This window comes from Desmodus rotundus, chromosome 8 (genome assembly GCF_022682495.2).
Source record: "Desmodus rotundus isolate HL8 chromosome 8, HLdesRot8A.1, whole genome shotgun sequence".
Taxonomy (NCBI): Eukaryota; Metazoa; Chordata; class Mammalia; order Chiroptera; family Phyllostomidae; genus Desmodus; species Desmodus rotundus.
In genome coordinates this window covers 51,261,112-51,281,386 of record NC_071394.1, presented here as the reverse complement: position 1 = coordinate 51,281,386, position 20,275 = coordinate 51,261,112, and the positions used below count along the sequence as shown (strand labels likewise).

The 20,275-nt window shown below is 39.5% G+C and overlaps 2 non-coding genes across 2 annotated transcripts; both read right to left on the bottom strand.

Moving 5' to 3' along the window:
- Window positions 1-12,364: 12,364 nt before the first annotated feature.
- On the bottom strand, window positions 12,365-12,468 carry LOC112320892 (U6 spliceosomal RNA). The gene has a single exon (XR_002976462.2). It is a non-coding gene; the product is annotated as a U6 spliceosomal RNA (small nuclear RNA).
- A 3,995-nt stretch (window positions 12,469-16,463) lies between these two features.
- Window positions 16,464-16,627, bottom strand: LOC112320874 (U1 spliceosomal RNA). Its single transcript, XR_002976451.2, has one exon. It is a non-coding gene; the product is annotated as a U1 spliceosomal RNA (small nuclear RNA).
- Window positions 16,628-20,275: the final 3,648 nt, after the last annotated feature.

The following is a 20,275-nucleotide window of genomic DNA, read 5'->3' as shown; positions in this document are numbered from 1 at the left end:
TGTGTCCTCTACCAAAAACACAAGGAGAGCCCATGGTTGCCCATTAGACCACTGGCAAGCTGCAGCTGCATCCCTGGGTACTTGTAGGTGTGTCTCTCTGCTAAAGCAAATATGTGTCACTGGCCTTGGGTCCTTGTTTGCAAGCCCTTTACTTGAACCCCAGCTGCAGTCCATGACCATACTCACATTGGGGAAAGCTGGCAAGGTGGAGGGACAGACAGATTCATGGGTATGTGTGTACCAGACTCAGGGCATGTACCTTCCACCCTGCAGGCACCCTTTCCTCAGTGGGTTATAGTGTTCCTTTCTTCTCTTTCCCTTGCTTCTCGCTACATTTCAAGTATATCAAATGAACTTGTGTGTCAAGCATTTTAATATTTACATACAGGCTTTCTGTTCTAGACCAGTGGGCGAGCTTACTGGGTAATGTACTTGGAGATGACCAGGGCATTAGGGTGGTCCCTGAGCGATCTAACGATACTGACTGTTCTGTCCATTGTGGAAATTCCCCACACCCACTCTTTCTGTAATAATTGAGCTCTTCAGCCCCCTCTCATCCCACTCCTCCTGTCATTGTCGTGGAAGAGCTACTTCTCTGCACTCGCTCACTATTTAGCAAACCCTTCTTTACAGATGTCCTGAGGTAACCCAGGTGCTCCACTCTTCTCTAGAACAAAGACACTGGTTCTTTCTGGTACTGGCAAAATCTCAAGTGTGGAATCACCAAAGGGAAATTGTTTTCATTTTTGAAAGCTGAGACTCTGAGGTACAAATGAACACTTCTGATACCACTAGACACTTGTACAGAAATTAAGCAAGTAAGTATGGTAGTCCCCCTTATCTGCAATTTTGCTTTTCTCAGTTTCAGGTACCTGTGGCCAACCACAGTCAGAAAATATTAAATGGAAAATTCCAGAAATAAACAATTGATAAGTTTTAAATTATGTGGCTTTCTGAGTAGTGTGATGAAATCTTGCACCATCCTGCTCCACCTAGCACTGGGTGTGAATCATTTCTTTAACCAGCATGCCCATGCCTGTTAGTCACTGAGCAGCCATCTAGGTTATCAGATTGACTGTCATGGTATCACAGTGCTTGGGTTCAAGTACTCCTTATTTTACTTAATAATGGGCCCAAAGTTCAAGAATAGTGATGCTAGCAATTCAAATATGCCAAAGAGAAACCATAAAGTGTTTCCTTTACGTGAAAAGTTATTTATGTACAGGTAGAAAGATAGTATAGTGTACATAAGGTTTAGTACCATCTGTGGTTTCAGGCAACAAGTGGGGGTCTTAGAACAGATCCCCCAAGGATAAGGGAAGGCTACTGTAAATGAATGGTGGATGGTAGAAGCCAGATTCTCACTGTTGGGCTGGGAGATTATAGATACGCAATAGGAGGAAGCTAGAGTGAACCATGTTGAAGACATTAGTTTGAATTCAATGTAATATGGTATCATGATAACATAAAGAAATATTTTCAATTTCTGTATGTACACAATGTAACTCCCCACTCTAAGTGTGAGCTGCGCATAGTGAATTTCCATAGAATACAGTAATAAAAGTGGGGAGAGGAAAGTAACTTTAGTGGAGAAACCTGACAAATGCTACCTCAGCCAATTGGTCAAGTTAGGACTGACAGTGATAAATTGTGCTGTGTTGGATAAAAAGGTACTTTACATCTGAGTAAACACATAACCCATTGTAATCAAGAGAAAAAAAAAAGCAGACAAATCCCAATTGAGGGACTTTCTATAAATACCTGACCAGTAATTCTTAAAATTCTCGAGATCATCAAAAACAAAGAAGCTAAGAAACTGTTAAGCCAAGGAGAGGACATGACCAAATGTAACATGGTATCTTGGATGGGATCCTAGAAGAGAAAAAAGATCCTTAAGCAACAGTAAGGAAATCTGAATAACAAATAGACTGCAGATTAAGACTCATGTCTTAATATTGGTTAATTATAACAAATGTACCATACTTATGCAAGATGCTAATAATAGGGGAAACTGGACATGGCGTATCTGAAAATTCTTTGTACTATTTCCCCTTTTTTCCTAGAAATTTTCTATAAGCATATTCTAAAATAAAATGATTACTTAAAAACAAAACAAAACAGAAAATCCTAATGTTTTGAGAGACTAAATTTTCCAGTAAGCAAAAGTTACTTTAAAACAATTAGGTTTTGTTAATGAAAGTGGTTTTTAAAAATTAAGTTTTATTTTGAGACAAGGTCAGTTCACACACATCATTGGCATAGATCAGCTACTTTCAACCATTTTTTAATCTCATGGCACACATAAACTAATTACTAAAATTCTGCAGCACACCAAAAAATGTCTTTTTTGCTGATCTGACAAAAAGAAGCATGATTTTGATTCATTCACCCCTCACAGCTATTGTGTTAGCTGTTGTTATATTTTTATTTGAAAATCTAAAGGGAAAAAAGCTCAGTCAGGTATTGCATATTTTTAATTGAGTTTATTAATATGACATTGGTTAATAAAATTATATAAGTTTCAGGTGTACAGTTCTATAATACATCATCTGTACATTGTATTGTGAGTTAACCACCCCAAATCAACTCTCCTTCCTTCCATCACCATTTATCCCCTCTTTACCTTCTTCTACCCCCTCTCACCTTCACTTCCCTCTGACAATCGACATACTGTTGTTGTCTGTGTCCATGAGTCCTTTTTGGAGGGAGGGGTTGAGAACAGTGCTGAGAAAGATGAAGAGATTTTGGTACTGCATGTTTTAAAAATTCTTGCAGCACACCAGTTGAAAATTGCTGGCATAAATAAATGACAAATTAAGGGATTAAGATAGAGGAAAGCATTTTCTTATCTGATAAATTATTGTCTGACATGTGACACCTTATCAGGCTCTCCCTACACAGCTGTATTGCAACAACCTTGACTCCAGAGCTCAGAGACGGTTGCACAGAACAGACTTGAGGCTATGAGAGCTCGCTAACTCCACAGCAGCGGAATGACACACTGGTCTTGAAAGACATGTTGGCTCTGCAAACAAACAAACAAAAAAAATGGTATTTTTAGAACCATTGTGTATATGGTACAAACACAGTTAAAAGGTCAGGAAATAATTGTACTTCTCAGCATGAGTATTTGTGTTTATTTGCACCTTGGTTAAGATGTAATCACTTATCATTGACAAGGAGAATAAGTGTTTTTATTAATCATAATAGTTTTTGTTGTTTTTCCATAAATTTAAGAGTACATACATAGTGAAAATAAAGTGTTGATAAATTATTAATCATTTATGTACCACGCTGTTCTAGACAGGATTTGATGTAGCAACCCAGATGTCCTGGGCGCCTAAGCACATTCCTTATATTGTGCCACATGTAGGCTCAAGCAACCAGGTCCATAATGAGCAGTCACTGTGAAGCTAATCACTGAAACAGAACCATGTGCTGTCTTTGCTAAGGAATTGCTGCTAAGGTCCTACATTCTGAATTCATTGTTGCTACACTGCCTCACTTTGCTTACTAAGACGGTCAGATAATGGGTTCCACTGTGAACTACCCTCTTGCATAATCCCCTCCCACCATGCCATCTTCAGTCTACAGGAAAGAAGGCCAGCCACTGGGGACTGCAGTGTTGCTAAGAGAAGCAGTTCTTCCTTTGGAGAGGGCTTCCTTCCTTCAGGCCAGAGAGGAAGGCTTCAGGGATTGGTTGTAAAGACTAAAGGTTTATGCTGGGAGACCAGCATTTGCTCTCTAGTTTGATGTCTGCTTACCATGGACTTGGAAAAGTTTCTTGGCTACTGTAACAATGGAAAATAAAATAAAGATGAGATGGTGGAGAACTGCCAGCCACCCCTCCCTAGTTCCTGAGACATGTGGAATAGATCCCAAGGTGTCTGAAGTTTTAAGAGTTGGCCTCAGAAAAGTGGACACTTGGCAGCTACAGACTTGCCAGGACCACTTGGTACATCAGAGAATTCAGCGTGATGTCCCCAGAAGATCAGAATAAAGCTGTCCAAGGACTGCAAAGCCCAGCAGAATTGAAGGGGATAATCTGTTACCATGGAGACATGTTAGTGCATCACACAACCTAACTGAGTCCACTGATAATGAATTCCAACAGCAGTTATCTCCAAACAACCTGCCCCCAGCTGGCATCTCTTTAAATATTTGACCCTCTTTTTTTGACTTCTCCAAGGAATGGAAGGAAGGAAGAGATCCATCACTGTTCTGGTCTGCTATAAGAAATAAAAAAAAACAATAGGATTGAACCTTGCTTACTGGATGAGTGTTCTAGTGTCTGACACTGAATGCTAAGGTAAAGAATATGGCCAACGTGGTAGGAAGGGAGCTATTTCCCAGTGGGAAAGGTGGGTTTAATTTCACCCTCTTGGGACAAAAATTTGGGTAAAAAGCACTTTATGTTTATACTCTCCCACATTGAGATTCTTCAAAATACAAGTGGCACCAAAAAGAATTTAATGCCCAGGAGGAACGAGGTCTGTGCGAAAAAAGTTCAGCCATTGGTAATATAACAAGAACAGTTTGCGTTCTTGCAGACATCAGTGTAACCCGGCAGCCAAGGAAAGTGGACTGGAATGTGCGTGTGTGAACAATGATGACTTCGCTTTACTAGTCAGCGGGGGCAGTAGATACTGTTTGAGAGAGCATGTGTAGTGTGTGGCCATCACATTCAAAATCAGTGAGCGTGTAGAACAACGAATCTGCATCAAATTTTGCATTAAGTTTGAACATTCCTCCACAAAAACTATTCAGATGATTCAGAAGCCTGCAACTATGGGCAACTGTTGGTGTCTCTGCACCACACTGGAAGAAGAAGAGTTGTCTTGGGCCACACATTAAATACATTGTGACACATAATCACACGAAAACCTCATAATGTTTTAAGTAAATTTATGATTTTGTGTTAGGCTGCATTCACAATCATCCTGGGCTGCATATGGCGGCCCACGGGCCGCAGGTTGGACACCTCTGTATATGGTCAGAAATCTCTTTCCTTTCAAAGGTGATTTTAGGTATCCAAAAAGGGAAACATTAGTTATGGATGTTCTTTACTTTTTAACTTTAAAAAACAAAATTTTTTTATTTTTTTAAAATTTTTATTGTTATTCAATTACAGGTCACATTAAGGCAGTAAGTCTGTCTAATGAAAAAGCCTAAAACAGGTTTTTGTATCTCTCCACCCCTACATGAAAGGCCATTCCAGGTGCCACCCCAAAGTGTTCTGACCTGACCTGACTCAGGCAGTTTGCTGAGAACCTGTTCTCTAATAAAATGTTTCATAAGGTAAAAAAAAAAAAAAAAACAAAGGGGATTTTAGTTTTGGTAAAAGCCAGAAGTTGCAGGGTGCCAAATATATAGGCTGCAGGGGGGCTGAGTCACCTGAGTGATTTGACATTTTGCCAAAAACCTCTGCATGAGACATGATTCATGAGTGGGTGTGGTGTCATGTAGAAGCTGGCTTTTTGAGATGTCTGGAAATCTTTTATTACTTTGGAATCAATGTGAACTTCAGGAGTCCTCAATTAACCCCAGCGTGACTGACATGTCTTATTAACTGCTATTATAAGGTAACTAAAACGTGGAGTATAAAATTCTGAAAGGAAGCATGTCTTCTGGGAGACAGCCAGGTTGGAACTACATGATGCTAGCCCTGACTGGTGAAGCTCAGTCCAGTGGGTTGGGTGCCATCCTACAAACCAAAAGGTTGCCGGTTTGATTCCCCACCAGGGCACATGCCTAGGTTGCCAGGTCCCTGGCTGGGGGGGTGTGAGGGACAACCAATCAATGTTTCTCTCACACCTCTCTCTCTAAAAATCAGTAAATAAATAAAATCTTTTTTTAAAAAAGAAATTACATGATACCAAATACACAGATAAAAACAGAATTCCCTTAGACATCTGTTTTCTTAAGGACATCTGGGTGCTTGACAAGATGTAGACATAAAAGGTGAATGGCTATCTAAATTCAACACTTGTAATCCAAATATTATGCATAGCTTGGAAACAGTCAAAGACTTATAGGATTAAGCTACAAAACGAGCTAATTTCCCCTTTGAGGTTTGTGCCAAACATGAACATGACTTCTGGGCTCTTAAACTGTCACTCAACATTCAGTCACTTTGGACACACAGTGGATTTTTCAGATTGGTTTGAATCGTCTAGAGCTTAGAATTTAGTTCCAGAAATATGAAAAGAAAATATATTTAATATATTCTTTCTTCCAACTTTAACATAAGACATTTATTTTGTATTGTTGTTTTTGAAACTCTACGAAAAGCATCAATCTAAGATCAATATTTTCCCTTAGAGTTGCCACCAAAATTAGATTTTTCTGGCTTTACTGATGGAACCATTATAAGTTAATGAGCTACGTGGGTGACCTGATGTGAGAGTATCCGCCACGTGTGGATATCCGCTTTCTCAAAAGCTATTTGAGTACAGTATCTTTCCTCTAATGAGAAGCCTTAGTTATCCTTCAACTAATCACCAATTATATTAATTCTAAATGTGTCAGTTTACTTTGAAATGTCATATACCAACTAATATATTTCTCCCTCCAACCTCATGAAGTACATTCTATTCATTTTCCAGAGACAGGGCAACAAATCCAGGCTATCTAGGTAAAAATTCATGTTGTTAATCCTTACTGTAAGCCCAAGTTCAAACCCTGAGACTACCTTTTAGGCTGGGTAACTTTAGGCGTCACCACTCCACATAAAACCCATCAGAAAGTTATGCCTATCCCACCTCCAGAAAGTACCCTGGGTCTACCTATTGCTCTCTACATCTCTTCTCTAGATGGCTGTAGACTGAGCTACCTCTTCCACTCATGCCCCTTCTCCACATCACTGATAGAGTGATCTTTCAAAAGTAAAAATCAGATACTGTCACTCCTCTGGTTTAAATCTCTCTAACAGATTTCTATTTCTCTTAGAATACAATCCAAACTCCTTCCAAGTCCACAGAGGCTTGTGGGTTCATAGGCTGCCTCCCTCCCTGAGCTCTTCTCTTACCAGTGTCTCCTTCAGTAAACTCTTGACACAGTAAGCAAGCCCTTTCCCACCTTACAGCCTTATAGTTGCTGTTCCCTCTGCCTGAAAGGATTTTCCTCATAATTTGGAATGGTTAGTTAATTCTCATCTCCCCCAAGAAGACCTAAAGGAACCTCCCTCCTCTGCCCCATCCCACATTACATTCCTGACTAAATGGGCACTCGATGATTATTTTTTCTTAGTAATATTCACTTTAACACTCAGTAAAACAATATCTTACCCAAATCCTTGTCCTCAAATCATTCCCTCTTACTCAAAGCAAATGGCGTTGCCTCAGTGTTTAATAGAGAGAAAAGAAACAATAAATGGGCATTAGAAACGGAAACTTTTGTGGCAGTCAAACACATTTGCCAAATATTCCCAGCACTACACACTCTATAAATATGGGAAGTTCATACTTCCTGGCTCCTTCAGGTGATTTGTTCTGGCCAATGAGTTAAAAGCAAAAATAATGTGTATCTCTTTCTTTTTCTCTGATATGATAACAGGAGAGATTGCAGATGGGCTGGTTAGCCAGCTTAGATCCCCAACTAACTACAGAGCACAGAGCCTGGTGCCTCCCCAAATGAGCACTAGATGTGCAGCATCGGTGAGAAATAAGTTTCTGTTGTGTTAAGTCTCTGAGATCTGTGGCTCTGCCCTTGTTCCCCTTCTCTTCCTCAACTACAATTTCTCTTAGTTTTTCTCATCCAGTCTTATGGTTATGATTATTGTAAATATCCTGATAACTTCCACATTTGTATCTCTGGCATCTGATTCTTCCCTGAATTTCAGACCAACATGATCGATCAACAACTTGACATCTTCACTGGGCTTACTAACTGGTATTATAACCAAACACAGGGCCGGCTGCCTGCTACTTGGAAAGCCAATATTCTAGAGGCAGGTGCTGATATAAAGAAAAGTGGTTTATTCAGATGCTGGCCATATGGAAGATGAGGAGGGACTCATGTCTCAAAGCCCATTTCCACATCTCAGTGGAAGAAGCAGTTTTTATAAGGAGGGAGAGGGGAAGAGAACAAAGAGATCAAAGGAGGGGGTTGAGGTTTTCTACATGCAGATGAGCACAGTCCATTCTGATGAGGCAAGTGATGTCCTGTTTGCATCATTCTGGTTTAGTTATTATTGTAACAGGGTGTAGCCAAGGGGGGAGAGGCAAATAGGGATTTGTAATGGGGTCCAGAACTCCATGTCCAGGAAATAGTAGGGGGGGAAAAAATATATATATATATATATATGATGTCCTTACCCCCACAAGTCTGAGCTGGAGGATGGGATGCATGAAGCATGGCCATTCAGAGTTGTTTTGAATAGCAACAGTTTTGCAGATAACCTCTAGAACAGTTGTTTAACATATCTATAACCTTTAACTGGTTTCATAGATATGTTAAATAGCTGTGGCCATGCTTTGACCCAGGGGGATGGGAGTGACTTCAACCCATGATGTAACTGGGAGGCAACTCCTCCTGGTTACAGAGCTTGCGTGAGAGGTTGGAGATGATTGGCTCCACACCACAGGGCCACGCCTGCCTGGACTTACTATGGCAGCTCAGTAAAGCTGGAAAAATACGGGAATGCTGGCAGCTGTGGGCAATTGTAAGAGGAGTCGGAAATGGTGCGTCAGAGAAAGATTGGCTCTGGGATTTAAGCCCAGGCGCACCAAGATGTGGCATCTTTTGGGGACCATGTGGCTTGGGCAGAGAAGAACCACGGACTTCTATTTCTTTTTCTGAGATACGGTACCCAGGACTGGGCAGAGGGGGAAGGAAGGACTGTGCCTTAGTGGGTATTTTAAAGGACTTTGGGATCTCATTGAAGACATTAAGTTATTACTCTTAAGTTTGTATAACTCTTTAAATAAATAATCCCTTTCATTTTCACCAATCTCTGGTATTGAGAGATGTCTTTCCCTGGTGGCGGGCAAGGCGAACCTAGTATGGGGTGGGAGACCCCTGGAACACAAAGGTGGGTCCATTAGGTAATAGTATAATATCATTCCCCTCCCCGGGTCTGTTCTGTAACATTATGGCTTCATGTCATCCTGGTTCAACACAAGGTCAGCAAATCTCCCAAACCTGGGATGCCCGAAGATCAAAGTCTGTATTTTTTGACGTTAGTTCCTAGGATTCTTATATAAATATGTTGTTTATCTATAAGCTACATACGATTCAGAATCAGCATTTACAGGAACAATGTCAAAAGAATGTTGGGATGGATTACAATTCCCCACTGTTACAATTTTTTCACTGTTACACTATGTCAAACTTAACATGTCCAAGACACTAATCACTTCCCCACCAAAACATACTGTTTTCACAATCTTCCCAAACTCCATAAACAGCACCACCTTTTATTCAAATACTAAGACCAAAAACTTAAGAGTCATCTTTGATTCTTTTCCCCCCACTTCCTTTTCCCACATAATCCTACTCTTGCAAGTACTATTGATTTTTCTACTAAAACATATCCCAAATCCATCCACTTTCTACATCTCCACTCTAATCCAAGTGACCATCATATCTTGTTTTGACTATATAATGGTTTAATAACTGGTCTACCTGTACCTATTCTTGTTTATCAGCTACTCATTCTTCAACCAATGGCCAGGGTAAATTTTTAAAATATAATTAATAATCATGCTATTCTTCTGGGGCTTCCTGTTACACTTAGGATAAAATCCAAATTTATTTAGACAGCCCACAAAGCTCTACATTATTTGGCCCTTGTCTGTCTATTCGATCTTTCCTCATCTCTCACCACTTCCAACATTTCTGGCCTTATTTCTATTTTGCAAACACACTAAACAGACTCCCACTTTAAGGGCTTTGCATTAGTTGTTTTCTCTGCTTGTGACATCTTTTCCATCTTGTCACCTCCATAAAATATGTTTTAGAGTGTTTTTGATGGATTTCATTAATCAAATGTGTGGGTTAAATAAGGTAAAATTTATATCTAAATCATGTCAAACCTTTACATTTAAGGCTGTAGCATATCTTACTACTTTTACAACTATATTTTAGTCACCAGTAAAATTTTATAGTTTCCTGTATATAAAATTTTACCACCCTTGTAAGATTTATCTTGGGTGTTTAATTCCACTGCTGGGATTATACTCTAAGAACCCTGAAACACCAATCCAAAAGAACCTATGCACCCCAATATTCATAGCAGCACAATTTACAATAGCCAAGTACTAGAATCAACCTAAGTGCCCATCAGCAAATGAGTGTATCAAAAAACTATGGTACATTTACACAATGGAATTCCACGCAGCAGAGAGAAAGAAGGAGCTCCTACCTTTTGTGACAGCATGGATGGAACTAGAGAGCATTATGCTAAGTGAAATAAGACAGGTGGTGAGGGACAAAAACCATATAATCTCACCTTTAACTGGAAAATAATCAACAGAAGAAAAAAAGCAAACAAAATATAACCAGAGACATTGAAGTTAAGAACAATCTAACAATAGCCAGAGGGGAGTGGGGAGGGGATAGTGGAGAGAGGGGTCTACAGGAGCTACTATAAAGGACACATGGACAAAATCACGGGGGAGGGTGCAGGTGGGGGAGGGAGGTGGGTTTGGCTGGGGTGGGGCGGAGGGATGGGGAGAAAATGCAGACAATTGTAATTGAATAACAATAAAAAATTTTAAAAATACATTAGGGGCAGTATTCATTTCTTACTATATTTCTAACCAATACTGCCAATGCATAAGAAAATTATCAGTTTTTATTAAAATAACTAATTACTTTACTGCCTTTTTGAAATCTCTTTTAATTTTGTAATTCACATTGTTTTCAGTTAATTCTCTTAGATTGCCCAAAGTAGATTTGTCCCATAGTAATCTGCAAATATTAACAGAACTTTTTTTTTCGGATCAGGAACCACGGATGTGTGCACAGAACATCTCCAAATCAGGGAGCCTAACCTGGAGCCAGGACTTCTTACACCTTGCTGGTCATGAAGGCACAATGTTGCTCCATGTTCAGCCCCAATGTCAGAGCTCTTCCAGCTCCTGGAGACCTCACCAAGGTTAAATACAAAACATCAATCTCAAAATTATCAATATACAGTGCTCACAAGCTGGTATGAACCGCCTTGAAATTCACTTCAGACCCATCACTACAAAAACATTATTAATCACTCAATTTCATGCCTTGACCAGAGGTTAGGACCATACAGTAAAACATCTCAGGCCAAATTTAAGCCTACTGAAGTTAACCTCATAGCACAGTGACCACATTTTTAAAATGTTATTTCTTTTTAAAAAATATTATATAATTAAAATTCCACATTTGGAAGTTCTACATAATTTGGTAAAGTAATGTTTTCCAAATGATTAATGTATGATGCAACTAAATTTTGTACAGGTAGAAGACTCATTCAAAATGCTAGACAATTGGATTTTATTTTAACAAAGAATAGACTATTGATACAGATTGAGATTTTACATTGCAACCAACCCTCAAAAAACTACCACTTTTCATATATGTTGACCATTTGTATGTCTTCTTGGGAGATGTATCTGTTCAGGTCCTCTGTCCATTTATTAATTAGATTGTTTGGGGTTTTATTGTTGTTGAGTTATATGAATTTTTAATATATTTTGGATACTAATCCCTTAGTGGAGGTGTAGTTTTCAAATATCTTTTCCCATTCAGTTGGTTGTCTTTTTGTTTTGTTGATGGTTTCTTTCACCGTACAGAAGTTTTTTAGTTTACTATATACCGATTTGTTTCTTTTTGATTTTACTTCCCTTGCCTTTAAGGTAAAATTTATTAAATTCTAAGACCAAGGTCCATAAATTTGGTACCTATGTTTTCTTCTATGTATTTTATTGCTTCAGGTCTCATATTTAGGTATCTGATCCATTTTGAGTTCACTTTCATGTATGGTGACAAATAGTATTTTGGTTTCATTCTTTTGCACGTGGCTTTCCAACTTTTCCAGCACCATTTATTGAAGAGACTTTCTTTACTCCATTGTAAATTTTTGACTCTTTTGTCAAAAATTATTTGCTCGAATATATGTGGGTTTATTTCTGTGCTCTCAGTCCTGTTCCACTGATCTCTGTGTCCAATTTTCTGCCAATTCCATGCTGTTTTGATAATTGTTGCTTTGTAGTATAATTTGAAGTCAGGAAGTGTGATATCTCCAACTTTGTTCTTCTCAGGATTGCTTTGACTATTTGGGCTCTTTTGTGGTTCCATACAAATCTGATCATTTTTGTTCTATTTCATTTTTTTGTTTCAGTCACAGCAAGAAACGAAAAACCCAAATGAACAGAAAACCCCTCTCAAAAATATGGAACACTTCACAAATTTGCGTGTCATCCTTGCGCAGGGGCCATGCTAATCTCTGTATCTTTCCAATTTTAGTATATGTGCTGCCGAGGTGAGCACCGTTCTATTTCATTCTTAAAAATGCCATTGGGATTTAAAAATATATGTTTTATTATTTCTGCTATTACAGTTGTCCCACATTTTCCCCCTTTGCTCCCTCCCCCAGGTCAACCCCACTTCCATAGTCAATTTCCACCCCTTTGTTTATGACCGAGTCCTTCTTTGACTAATCCCTTCTCCTTCTTTCAATCAGCTGCAAACTCTCCCTTCCCTTCTTACAGCTGTCAGCCTATTCCATGATTCTATTCCTCTTGTTCTACTTTGCTTATTAGTTTGTTTATTAGATTCCTCTTATAAGTGAGATCATATGGCACAGGTGGCAAACACAAGGCCCAAGGGTCATCAAATCTGGCATTCCACCTTGTTTTATCTGTCCCAGCACCTTGTTTCTACCAGGTTATCTGTTAAGGAGTAGTTACATTTATACAGTCCTAAAATTACATTCAGCCCTTTGAAGGCAACCATGAGGCTGATGCGTCCCCTGGTGAAAATGAGTTTGACACCCCTGTCATATGGTACTGTCTTTCACCAACTGGCTTATTTCACTTTGCATAATAGTCTCCAGTTCCATCCATGCCATTGCAAAAGGTAGGAATTCTTTTTTTCTGCGGTGTAGTATACTGTTTTATAAATGTACCCTATCAATAGGATAGACTTTGAGACCCTGGGGTTGAACCATTCAATGGCCTTTATCTCTTTTCTGTATTAGCCACACACTCACATGGCCTCAACTTGAAATTCTTCCATATTGGAAACACTCATTGTTCTAGTCTCCCCTCTAATCCAAGCTCCTCTGGGAATGAGGTGTAGGGCCTGATCTTCCTCAAATACTAATCTGACTGAGTCCTCAACCAGTTAAAAAACGTTCAATGGCTCACCCTAACAAGTCAGTGCCTCTATCTTGTTATAAAATAATTTCACAATCTTGACTCAATTTACTTTTCCCTTACTTGCTACTCTCAACATACTCAAGCCAAAAACGTTTTCAAAATAAAATTAGCATCTGTATGGTCTTGATAGGGGACTTAAGAGTTGGAAAATTTTAAGTAATAGCTCAAGCTTAGTAATCAATGCATGTGAAAGCTTTGTTCCAGAAACTGAAGGTGTGGCCCAGTCTGACTCCAGAAGACTCTAGGCAGTTCCACCTTTGTTCTTCAGGAGGACTGCAAGCAATTCAAGATGATATCTGAGCCACTGTACTTCTGGGTGAGAGGACCACTGCCTGGGGCACAGCTAAAGACCACTGCCCAGGGCGAGAATGCTGAAGTCGTTGTTTCTTAATCCAATTAACTTTTCCCTGAATTCCAAACCCCTTACCTACACTTTGTTCTCCTTATAAAAAGGGCCATTTTAAAATGGAATTTAAGATGGTCCCTCAGGGTATGAACCCACCATCTTCTCAGATCTCTGGCCATCTGAATAAAGTGCCCATAAAGACTCAACCACTGTCATTGCTTATTGAGTTGGGTAGTTACAGGCAGCCGGAACTCCCTTGTCTGTTCTGGTTTCAGTCTTTGTACAAACCTGGAAGTAAAATGAAGTTTTCCTTCTTAGAGAGGAACAGCTTTCAGTGGGAATGTGTTTAAGTATTTTTGTACTTGAGAAATTGTAAGAATTTTGACTAGTGAAATAACTTTTCTGTGATTGCAATACATATTTTTAACAATATTTGAAATTTAAGTTGCTTCGGTTATCCCATGCTTAGTCTCAACATGTGTGCATGGGTAGGCAACCATAAACAAGCAAGTCTGATTTGAAAACCCCTTTCAATCAACACATAAAAAATTCTTTGGAAGGGAGTTATTCCAGAAGAGTAAGCTGTTGTGAGTTAGATTTCTAATTGTCAAAAACAGCCACTCTTAGACATGATCTTAGCTTATTAACTGTTCCCAAAAGGAATGCTACCTGGTTTTCCCCAAGAAATACAATGGTAAATTAATCCTTAAATCACTGATTTAGTAGAGTGTCTTAAGAAAGGCAGCATGTTTACCTTGAACATTATTATTTTTAAAGTTTAATACAAATGTTTTACTTCAAAACTGCTTAGAAAAGTGCATTTGAAGTCAATGTGCCATGAGCTAGCAGTTCAAGTATTCACACTTTCTGCTGTAGTATTTCAACTTTTTGTATTTGCATTTACTTCTTTCTCACAATTTGCTAAATTGTCATGATCTACTTGGCAGTTGTCAGAACTCATGGTATCTCTCTCCCCTTCCTCTCTCTGTGTCCCCCACCCAGCTCCCTGCAGTACAGAGCAAATTTACCACTCCACACGCCTCGTCCCCACCCCCCGCCTTCTGCCCTCTGTCCTTAGATAGCAGTTAACAAATTTAGCTCCACCACTTGTTTTCAGTCTCAGCCTCAATATCTCACTAGTGCTTCAGAGCAAGCAGCCCTCAAAGACTGCAGGATCCCACTTGGGTTTTCCCCATTCTATTTTTTATAACAGTTTCTGGAATATCCTCTTTCACTTTCACTTTGAACAGCTATGATTTACAAGAAATAAAATACACCATTTTAAATGAATCGTTTGATGTTGACAAATGTAAATAGTCATGTTGAAACTGGAAAGGCCAGAGTTTGGACTGCCTGTCATCTACCAGACCCAATAAGCAGAGACAGGGATTGAATCTTTATGAGCACTGAATTCAAATGCTCCGTAATCTGAGAAGATGGTGGGTCTGTACCCTAACAGACCACCTTAAATTCCATTTTAAACCAACCCTTTTTATGAAAAGAAAAGTGTAGGTAAGGGTATTGGAATTCAGGGAAAAAGTTAATCAGATAAAAAGCTGCAGCATTCTTTCATCTGTGCCCCGGGCAGTGGGTGTCTCACCCTGGAGAACCGTGGCTCAGATACTGTCTTGACTGCTTACAGTCCTCCTGAGGCACAAAGGTGGAACTGCTTAGGGTCTCCTGGAGTCAAGGTGGGTCATACCTTCAGATCCTGAAACAAGAGCTTTTTACATACATTGCTCACTAAGCTTATCAGCTATTACCTGAAACTAAATTTTTCTGACATTTGAGTCCCCTAGCAATGTAATTACCACTCAACTTATGACATAAGATACTTCTATCATTCCAGAAAGCTTCTTTATGTCCCTTTAAAATTAGTTTCATCCCCCAACCCTGGACCCCACTGATCTGCTTTCTGTCACTATGGTTTATCCATTTCTACAATTTTATATAAGTGGAAACTTACAGTATGTAATCTTTTGTGCAGGGCCAGGAGTAAGTGTGAAGCAAGTGCTCTTGTGTCTGACTTCTTTCAGTTAGCATAATGTTTTTGACATTCTTTGGCCCTGTTCCCTGAATCTGTAGTTTGGTCCTTGATATTACCAAATCCAATGAATGGCTATACCATAATTTATTTATGCACACCCCTATTGATGGATATTGTTTCTAGTTTTTGTTTGTTGTAAGAAATACTGCTTTAAAGATCTGCCCTATTAGTCTTTGTGTGGACACAGGAATTTATTTCTCATAACTAAATACAAGAGTGGGACTACCGAGAGGTATGATAAGCATTTAATTTTATATGACTTTACACATTTTCTAAATTGGCTGTACTATTTTACAATGCCTACCAGAAGTGTGTGAGAGTTGTGTTATATCTTTGTCAACATTTTGTATTGGAAGTCTTTAATTTTATCATTTAGTGGGTATAAAATGGTTTTTCAGTGATTTTAATTTTTATTTCCCCAATAATCACTAAATCACTAGCAGAGCATCTTTTCACGTGCTAATTTGCCATTTACATCTTAGTGAGATGTGCTTGGTTGTTTGTATCTTCCTGTTTCTTTTACCTGGGGTTCATTGAGCTTTGATCTGTTGGTGGGTAGTTTTCACACATGATAAAAGTTCAGCCATTGTTTCCATAAAACATTTTTGCTTGAACCTCCAACCCTTCCATTCTGAGATTCTAATTATATGTGTGATGCATTTGAGGCCATTTTATGTTGCTGTATTCATTTTTATTTTTTATTGTTTTTTACCAAGGGAAAGTGCAAACGCAGTCCCCTACCACCACAAATTATGCAGTTGAGTTTCCCACATTTGGGGAAATCACAGAGGTCAGCACACCCGGAGAGCAAGGGGTGAGCCTTGCCCTGGGAAAACCACCTACCTGATCATGGTATCTCCCCTGCCAGGTAAGTATACTGTTGCATTCATTTTTAAAAAATCTTTTCCTCTGAGTTTCATTTTTTGATATTTTCAATTGCTTTATCTTCAATTTCAAAAGTATTTTTTTCTTCAGTGTCTTATACTGTCTTAACTACTGTTAATCACAATGTGTTTTATTTTTTAATCTTCAGGTTATATCTTTCACATCTGTAAGGTTAATTTGGACTTTTTTATGATTTTCATTTTTTTTTCCTTATGTTGATGTGAAGTGTACTTTTTTAAAGATTTTATATATTTCCTTTTTAGAGAGAGAAGAGAGGAAGAAAGAGAGGGAGAGAAACATTGATTGGTTGCCTCTTGCATGCCCCTGATGCAGTCACCGGCCCATAGTGTCCACAGCGTTGTGGCTGAGACTAGACAAATTCACATGGACTACCGAGTCCTGTGGAGGAAAAGATATAGCACAGCCACTCTCTCAAGAGGAGAGCACCTAGGAGCACCTTAGCCACTCTCTCGCCTTGACCCTTGCCCTGACAGGCTTTTATTGCTTTCTGGGCACATTACATTGAGGATGGTCCTCACTTACTATGCACAGGTTCACTTTAGATGGTTACTTTTTACAGAAAACAAAGGAGAGGATGTTGCTAATTACATCAAAAAGGAAGGATATTTACAAATATAAAGGGAAAAGTGGTTGGACTGGTTACACTAGTCCTTGGAAGCTTTACCATAGATTTTAGGAAGTTACTTTAAAGATATGCAGTAAACGTTTGCTGCCTCAATTGAGGGTGAGGGAGTTTTAGCAAAAAGCAAGTCTCAAAGCGGTCTAGGTGCAATGCAGGCCTGATTCCCCATGGGAGAACCTATCCGTGGGCGTGGGTCCTGTGTGACAGATCTCACTTTCCACTGGCCTTTCTGAGTGGGAGCTGGGCCCACGCCACCCAGAACGGTTTCTTATATGCTTGCAACCAGCGACGTACTCAGCAACCCAGGCATGTACCCTGTGAATTGAACCTGTGACCCTTCAGTTTGCAGGCCAGTGCACAACAGCCAGGACTGAAGTATATACTGAATAGCTATTTTAATATCTTGCTGATTGTACTGACTTTTATTTCTAGATCTGTGTCATTTTGTTTTTTTTTTTCCTCTTGGTGTTAAAACATGTTTTGCTGTTATTCATATGCCTGGTAATTTACGATTAAGTGCCAGTGTCAATTTATGTTATTTGAATGAATTTTTTTGTATTCCTTTCAATATGTTTAGATCTTAGTTCTAAAATGCAAGTAAATTACGTGAAATCCACTTGATACTTTTAAGGTTTACTTTTAAGCTTTGTTAGGGCAGACCTGACCTGAGAACAATTCAATTTATCTTATTACATTATGGCCAGAAGTGGAAATCCGTCCAGAATCCTTTTAGATAGCAGTTCTCTCAGGCCTTCTCTGGTGGAAAACATTACAACTTACCACATCATTTCTTAAAAAGCCAGATCATTTTGAAACAGGGTGCAGCCAAGAGAAGGGCCCCAAATAGGAATTTGTAATGGTGTCCAGAACTCAAGGTGTCCAGGAAATATTAGAAAAATATATATAGGATGCCCTCACCCCCACAAGCCTAAACTGGGGGAAGGGACACATGGAGCAGGGCCATTCAGAGCTGTTTTGGGTAGCAACAGCTTTGCAGCTAACCCCTGGCATGGTCATTTAACATATCTATAACCTTTAACTGGTTTCATAGATATGTTAAATAGCTGTGGCCCTGCTTTGAGCCAGGGGGATGGGAGTGACTTCCACCCAAGATGGGACTGGGAAGCAACTCCCCCTGGTTACAGGGCCTGCGTGAGAGCTTGGAGATGATTGGCTCCATGCCATGGGGCCATGCCTGCCTGGACTTACTATGGCAGCCCAGTAAAGCTGGAAGAATAAGGAATGCTGGCAGGTGTAACTGATTGTAGGAGGAGTTGGAAATGGGGCTGCAGAGGAAGACTGGCACTGGGATTTAAACCCAGGTGCGGCAGCCGTACCTGAGGGAGGACCATGTGGTTTTTGGGGAGAAGGGAGAGCATCATGCAGCTTTGGCAGAGTAAATTGGAGAGGACCATGTGGTTTTGGGGAGAAGAGAGAGGACCAGTCAGTTTTGGAGTGCTCCTTTTTTCCATGCGGCTTAGGCAGCAGGAGAGACTTTGCCGGGAAGAAAAGGGGAGAAAGGACTCTTGCTGGTGGGCCGTGAGAAGGTACCATATGGCTTTGGATTAACTGGAGATTGCAGCAGCCACACAACAGGAGCCGGGAGCCTGAATCACCGACTTCTATTTCTTTTCCTGAGATACGGTACCCTGACTGGGCAGAGGGAGAAGGAAAGACTGTGTGCATCTGTGGGTATTCTAAAGGACTTTAGTATTTTAATGAAGACATTAAGTCATTACTCTAAGTCTGTGTAACTTTTAAATAAATAATCTTTCCTTTTCACCAGTCTCTGGCATTGAGAGACATCTTCCTTCTGGCAGCGGGCATTGTGAATCTAGTAGGTGTGTGTGTCAGGGGTGGGGGGACCCCCAGAGAGAGAAAGGGGGATCCTTTCCATAATAGTATATTGTGAACCCACCCCTGTCTGTTCTGTAACAATTCTGCCATGAAACCAAGCTTAAAACAGTTAATACTGAATGGTAGTTAAGGGTTTCTGAAATGATTCAGACCTGGGTTAATCTCATTTCTTCTGCTGTGCAACTTGGGCAGGTTAAACTTCTTAGGCCTTGATTGCTTTATCTGTAGAACAAAGATAATAATAGTAGCTTCCAGTGGTTGGGTAGATTAAAGAAAATGAGGGAATAAGGGATGCAGCACACTTAATGCCATTATCATAACTTAAAGCATCAGATTTCATAAATACGTCAGGTTTTAAACAGGTTTTATTACAAAGAAACTTAAAAACAAATATGTCACAATTTAACAAAATGCATGAAATCATAATTTTTGTAATTTTTTCCTTAGTTGACAAATAAAACTGCAAAACTGCAAGATAATTTGAAGTGTATGTTAGGATGATTTGATAAAAATTGTGAAAGGATTTCTGCAAACTAATTAGTTTAATTCACAGACCAGCACTCAACCACTGAGCCACACCAGCCAGGGCTTGCCAACTAATTAGTTAACACATTTAATATCTTTTTTTGTATGTGTGGTGAGGACATTTAAGTTCTACTCTTACAAAATTCTACTGTACAATACCGTCATCAGCTGTAGTCAAATATAGTCACTGGTTATACGTGACATCCCCGGATCCTACTCATCTTATAATTAAAACTGTGGACTATTTTACCAACCACCCTATTTCCCCACCCTCAGTCTCTGGCAACCACCTTTTTACTGTTTCTAGAGTTTGAGGTGTTGTGTTTTTTGTTTGTTTATTTGTTTGAGATACCACAAATAAGTGTTACTTTGTAGTGTATTTGTCTTATCTCTGTCTGGCTTATTTCACCTGGTGTAATGCCCTCAAGTTCCATTCACTTTACATGTGGTAGGACTTTCTTTTATTTTTTTTTCCTGGTAGAAAGTCACAGAGGTAGGAAAAGTAAGCCAGCTGGGCGTGGGCTGAGGAAATAAGTTACAGAGGCAAAAGAAGGGCCCTTGAAGCTTAGGAGAAAGCAAAGCACAGTTAGAAAATAGGGCATGCTCTAGAGAGT